Genomic DNA, 7,032 nt, shown 5'->3' on the forward strand with positions numbered 1-7,032 from the left:
ACAAAAACAGCAATAATAAGAATAATAATAGTAATGTCAATAATATTTATGATAATTATTATGCTAATAATAATAATAAAAACAACAACAATAACAATAATAATTATAATAATAATAATAATAATAATAATAATAATAATAATTATAACAATAAGGGTAATAACTATAAAAACTATAATAATAAAAATGACGATGATAATCATAACACAGATGATAATAATGATAATAATGATAACAGTAATAATGATAAATATAAATAAATAATGATAATAATAATAGTAATAATAATAATAATGATAATAGTAATAATAATAATAATAATAAATAATAATAATATTATTATTATTATTATTATTATTATTATTATTAATATTATCATTATTATTATTATTATTATTATTATTATTATTATTATTATTATTATTATCATTATTCTTCTGCTTTCTTCTTCTTCTTCTTCTTATTATTATTATTATTATGATTATTATTATCATTATTATTTTTATTATTACTGTTATCATTATTATCATTATTATCATCATTGTTATGATCATCGTCATTTTTATTATTATTGTTTTTATTGTTATTACCCTTATCATTATAATTATTATTGTCATTACCATTGTTATCATCACATCATTACTTCATTATTATCATTATTATTATTATTAAATATTATTATTATTATTATTATTATTATTGTTATTATCATTACTTTTATCATAATCATAATTATAATAGTAATTATTATTGTTATCATTCTTGTTATTATTATTATCATAATTACTATTATTACTACTGTTTATTGTTGTTGCTATACTTATTATCATTTTTATCACTATCATTATCTTTTTTATCATTAATATCATAAGTAGTATTGCTTTAACATCATCATTACCTTCGTGATTATTCTTACTATTGTTTTCATAGTAATACTTATCAACAGTATGATCATCACAGTATATTCTTTTTTGTTCCATTCTGATATGGGGTCGGTATATAATCTGGTTTTGGCAGATATTTTTTACGACCGGATGCCCTTCCTGACACCATCCCTCTCTATTTACCAGGACTTGATACTTGCACTGACTTGGAATTACTCTCCACCAAGTGGCTAGATTATTATCATCACTAGCATAGTCACTATCATAGATATGATTATTACCATTAGAGCAATTATTACCATTATTACTTTTATCATTATCATTACCATTACTACTAACATTATCATTACTTTCATATCATTATTACTGTCACCTTCATGGCTGTTATCACTGCGGCAATTATGTCCCACTATCACTGCTATCATTGCATTTATCAGTAGCATTAAGAGATTCAGTTTAATGTCACTGGCTTTTCGCTAATAGTCTCCAGTGTTATCGCCACTTATCATGCTACCGGTTACGTGCATGTTTGAAAAAATATCAGTTTCTATTTTTTTCACTTTGTTTTAAGTCTGACTCAATAAGTGTTCCTTGAAGTAATGTTTATTTTCGGAAACCTTTTCTTTCATATTATATGGGTAGATAAATCGATAATGAAATAATAGATCAGTGATTGTGATAAATGATAAAGAGAGATTGATATATATATATATAATATATTATATATATATATAAAATATATATATATATATATATATATATATAAAAATAGAGAGAGGAGAGGGGAGAGGAGAGATAGAAAATAAATAAATAGATAGATAGATAGATAGATAGATAGATAGATAGATAGATAAATAAATATAGACTGATATATATAGATACATATAGATGAATGGATAGATAAATTTAGATGTATAAATGATTATAGAAAAGTATTGACGGGTAAATAGATGAAAAGGCGTAAATGAATATGAAAGTAAATTAATCTAAGCTGACGCGTGTGTATAGAAAAAAAAATAGGTGATTATAGAGACACAGAATGGTGAACTTAGAGACAGAGAAAAGTGAATATAAAGACATACATAAGGCGAATGCAGACACACGGAAAGGTGAATATGGAGACATTGATAAATATCGGGAAAGGGACAAAAATAAATCAATCGGACACTTGAAACTTTAACTCGATTAATTCACAGTGATTTTGCCTCCAGGACAGAGCCGAGCGAAAGAAAGGGAGGAAAAATGAGTGACATTTTCGTGTCTGTCCCGCATTCGCTTGACAAATGGCACCTGTCTGTTTTGGCTGCCCCTTCTTCTTCTTCTTCTTCCTCTCCTCTGTTTTCTTTTGTTTTCCTACTTCCTTTCGTCATTCTTCTTACTGTTTTCCTATTTTCTTCTTATTTGTCTTTTTTCTCGTCTTTTTTTCATCTCTTTTTTTCTGTTTCTTCCTCTTCCTTCTTCATATTTTTCCTTTTGTTGCTATGTCTTTATTTTCTTCTCTTCTATCCTCTTCCTCTTCTCTTTCTTCTTCTTCTTCTCCTATTTCTTCGTCTTTTCTTCTCCTGTTTCTTCGTTTTTTCTTCTCCTACTTCTCCTTATTCTTCTTTTTCTTTATAACTTTTCCATCATGTCGAAAGTTCGTTTTTTTTTTTCATTTATTTATTTATTTATTTTTATTCAATTTAATTCATTTTTTACCTTCGATTCATGATAAGAAACAAACAACAAATAGATAACTGACACGCTGTTTTTTTTTTTTTTTTTTTTTTTTTTTTTTTTTTTTTTTTAAGGCGGAGAAGCCCTTGACAGAATGGTGATGACTAATGACAGGATGACAAGCAGGTGATGAAAGTAATTTGATAATTGACAGGTTGCGATTGACAGTAATTTAGAAAACAACGTTGCCTCTGACTCGCGTTGCAGTTGCCATCAACATCGCTTGTTTATTCTTGCCTGAAAGAAAGTGAAAGGAAAGAAAAACAGGAAATTAGAAAAAAGAAAAGAAAAATAAGAGAGAGAGAGAGAGAATGAAAGTGAAAGAAGGAAATTTGAAATAAAAAAAAACATTGCATGTGTACGTTCGTCACAAAAAAGTGAAACGAGAGGAAAATAGAAAATCAGAAAAAAAGGAAATGAAAGAACAGAAAAAACACAAAAAAATAAAAAAGAAAGTGAAGGAAGGAAATGAGAAATAGAAAACTAGAAAAAAATAAATAAAGAAGAGAAAGATAAAATGAAAGGAGAGAAAATAGAAAACTAAAAGAAACAAAGAAAGAGAGAGAAAAAAAAGACAACGAAAGGAGAAAAATAGAAAAAAAAAGAAAAAAATACAGAGAGAGAGAGAGAGAGAGAGAGAGAGAGAGAGAGAGAGAGAGAGAGAGAGAGAGAGAGAGAGAGAGAGAGAGAGAGAGAGAGAGAGAGAGAGAGAGAGAGAGAGAGAGAGAGAGAGAGAGAGAGAGAGAGAAGGGAACAATAAAAAGTAAACGAAATTACTAATGATATAAAACTGAGGAGATGGTGTTATTGACTGTTCATCTCTTTTTCAGGGTAAACTTAAAAATACCTTATGCTGGAGAGATATTACTATCTTCTCCTACATTTCCTTGCGTAACCAAGCCCTTATAACTTTGAACTTACTTTTTCTTTCAGTGATTGTGAAAAAAGGAGGAAAAAATCCCTAGCAAAGTCGAAAGAGCTGACAGCCCCTCATTAAGACAGACAATTCATGGGAACCAAAATGTCAAGTAGTCTCTTCCTCTCGAGCGATTTCTTGAAAACATGAAGGGTTTGGTAAAACATTTGAAATTTCATATTTGTTACGTTAAGTACGTTTGGCACTGGGTTTGCTTAATGTTTTCTGTCTATCCGTCTGCGTGCTTGTCTGTTTGTCTGTCTTCTGGGTTGTCTGAAAGTCTGTTTGACTGTATGTCTCGATCCATGTCTCTGTTTGTCTCTCTTTGTGTCTGTTTGTCTCTCTCTCTCTTCTTTCCCTCTCTCTCACTCACTCACTCTCTCTCTCTCTCTCTCTCCTTCTCTCTTTCCTTCTCTCTCTCTCTCTCTCTCTCTCTCCTTCTCTGTCTCTGTCTCTGTCTCTGTCTCTGTCTCTCTCTCTCTCTCCCTCTCCTTCTCTCTCTCTGTCTCTGTCTCTGTCTCTGTCTCTGTCTCTGTCTCTCTCTCTCTCTCTCTGTATCCATCCATCCCCCTTCCTTTCAACCAATTTATTACTCCATCTCCCCTAAACCTTGTAAACCTCTCAACCAATCTCTATATATTTTTTTCGTTATGTTCTCAAAGTATCAACTTGAACACTCGGAATTAATTTGCGAATTCTACAAGGGCCTTTTGGGGCCGAACGAGAATCAAGTCTTATTTCCTCTCCTGCTGATCCCACAAAGAGTCGATGTGTCGAACCCGAAGCTGAATCTGTTTCGCTGTTCGGATCCCAGGTGTCGAAATGGAAGCGCATGGACGAGGCGGGTTAGAATTTGAAGCAATTGGGAGAGATAGATAGATAGATAGATAGATAGATATAGAGATAGATAGATAGATAGATAGATAGAGAAAGAGAAGAGAAAGAGAGAGAGAAAGAGAAAGAAAGAGAAAGAAAGAGAAAGAGAGAGAAAGAGAAAGAGAGAGAGAGAGAGAGAGAGAGAAATTGTGTTTTCAAATAGTCCAATCTTGTCCTACTAGCAAAATAGGAAATTATTTGTGCCCCTTTTTATTTCCTTTTTTATTATCAGTGTTGCTTTTCCTTCCTATTCGTCTTACCTGCGAGTTCCCCGCCCAGGATCAGGAACCTCAGCCACTTTTGAAAATAAGGCGAAAACAAAGAAAAATAGGGAGAAAGAAAAGACGGAGAAGAAGAACAGCAACAAAGAGGAATAGAGGTAGAAAGAGAGAGAAGGAGAAGGGCAACAGAAACAAAGAGAAAAATAGGGAGAAAGAAAACGGAGAAGGAAAACAACAAAGAGAAAAATAGAGAGAAAGAGAAAACGGAGAAGTAAAACAGAGAAAAATGGGGAGAAAGAGAAAACGGAGAAGGAAAACAACAACAAAGAGAAAAATAGAAAGAGAAAACGGAGAAGGAAAACAACAACAAAGAGAAAAATAGAGAGAAAGAGAAAACGGAGAAGGAAAACAACAAAGAGAAAAATAGAGAGAAAGAGAAAACGGAGAAGGAAAGCAACAAAGAGAAAAATAGAGAGAAAGAGAAAACGGAGAAGGAAAACAAAAACAAAGAGAAAAATAGAGAGAAAGAGAAAACGGAGAAGGAAAACAACAAAGAGAAAAATAGAGAGAAAGAGAAAACGGAGAAGGAAAACAAAGAGAAAAATAGAGAGAAAGAGAAAACGGAGAAGGAAAACAAAAACAAAGAGAAAAATAGAGAGAAAGAAAACAGAGAAGGAAAACAACAAAGAGAAAAATTGGGAGAAAGAGAAAACGGAGAAAGAAAACAACAACTTCAGAATCACAATTTGATATCGGCTTCGCAATTGCAGACACAAGAATCTAATATTACACTCACTGCCCTCTCGGTGATGCAGAGGAAGGTGAGTGAAAGCTGGCGTCGTGTTTGTCTCGAAAACCAATTTCGGATTTTGTAAATGAATTCCCCGCGCAGGGAATTTTCCTCCGAGAGAGAACATCACATCCTGATAATTATCGACCTTTTGAATCAATTCTGAAAGCTACTGAAATCATGAATTCATAAGGGCAGGACGTTTCATGAGGAATTTAAAAGGGAGGGAAGAATTTACATCCCTATAATTCTTTATATTTTTTTAAAAAAGTTACCTTGCAGAAGTGATGATCAATTTGCAGTCTTTATTTACTAAGATAAGGAGGTTGACAAATAGATAAATAAAAAAAAAACAGACAGACAGACGACATATATAAAAGAGAAAAGAAAGAAAGAAAGAAAGAAAAAGGAAAATAAATAAATAAAGAAAAGGAGAAAGAAACTTTGCAAAAAAAAAAAAAAAAAAAAAAGGATTTCGGCATAACATTCCAAACAGCTTTCCACAAACCCCCAAAAAGAAAGAGAGAAAGAAAGAAAGAAAGAAAGAGAGAAAGAAAGAAAGAAAGAAAGAATGATTAGACTTTCATGATCTCATGATCATCGGCTGAGACAGGCGCACGAGCCAGGCGTCATGCAACCGTGTTTGTTTCTCTGCATTGCAAATGGCATGCAATGATCGGGAAATTGGCCAACAGATCACTCTCTTCTTACGATCCCGGCAAATGGCCAAACGTTTCCGGGATTGCACTTTATTGCACAATGTTGCGAATCCTCCTTTGCCGTTTCGTTGGGCCAGAGAGAGGCTTATTTATCTGGCTTTAGAAGAAATTAGTTTTCGGAAAATGATTTATAGATTGAGGGAAAGGCTGAGGGAAGAGAGAGGCTGAGGGGAGAGAGAGGCTGAGGAAGAGAGAGGCTGAGGGGAGAGAGAGGCTGAGGGAAGAGAGAGGCTGAGAGAGAGAGAGGCTGAGGGAAGAGAGAGGCTAAGGGATGAGAGGCTGAGGGAAGAGAGAGGCTGAGGGAGAGAGAGGCTGAGGGAAGAGAGAGGCTGAGGGAGAGAGAGGCTGGGGAGGGAGAGAGGCTGAGGAGGAGAGAGGCTGAAGGAGGAGGGAGAGGAGCTAGGGGAGGAAGGGGGAGAGGAGGTGGGGAGGGGAGGAGAGGAGGCTGAGGGAGAGAGAGGCTGAGGAGGAGAGGAGGGAGGCTGGGAGAGGAGGGAGGGAGAGAGGTGAGGGAGAGAGAGGCTGAGGGAGAGAGGTGAGGGGAGAGGAGGGAGGAGGGAGAGGAGGAGGGGAGGAGAGAGGAGGCTGAGGGAGAGGAGGGAGGAGAGAGGGAGAGCTGAGAGAAGAGGCTGAGAGAGAGAGAGGCGAGGGAGGAGAGGCGAGAGAGGGAGAGGAGAGGAGGAGAGGCTGAGGAGGAGGGAGGGAGAGGGAGAGGAGGCGGGGGAGGAGAGCTGAGGGAGAGGAGGTGAGGGAGGGGAGGAGGGGGAGGAGGGGGAGGGAGAGAGAGCTGAGGGAGGAGGGTGAGGGGAGGAGAGAGGGAGGGGAGGGGGAGGAGAGGGGAGGAGAGAGGCGGGGGGGGGGGGGGGAAGGGAGGAGAAGGAGGCTGAGTGTGGAGAGAGGCGAGGGAGGC

Source organism: Penaeus monodon, chromosome 35 (genome assembly GCF_015228065.2).
Source record: "Penaeus monodon isolate SGIC_2016 chromosome 35, NSTDA_Pmon_1, whole genome shotgun sequence".
Lineage (NCBI taxonomy): Eukaryota > Metazoa > Arthropoda > Malacostraca > Decapoda > Penaeidae > Penaeus > Penaeus monodon.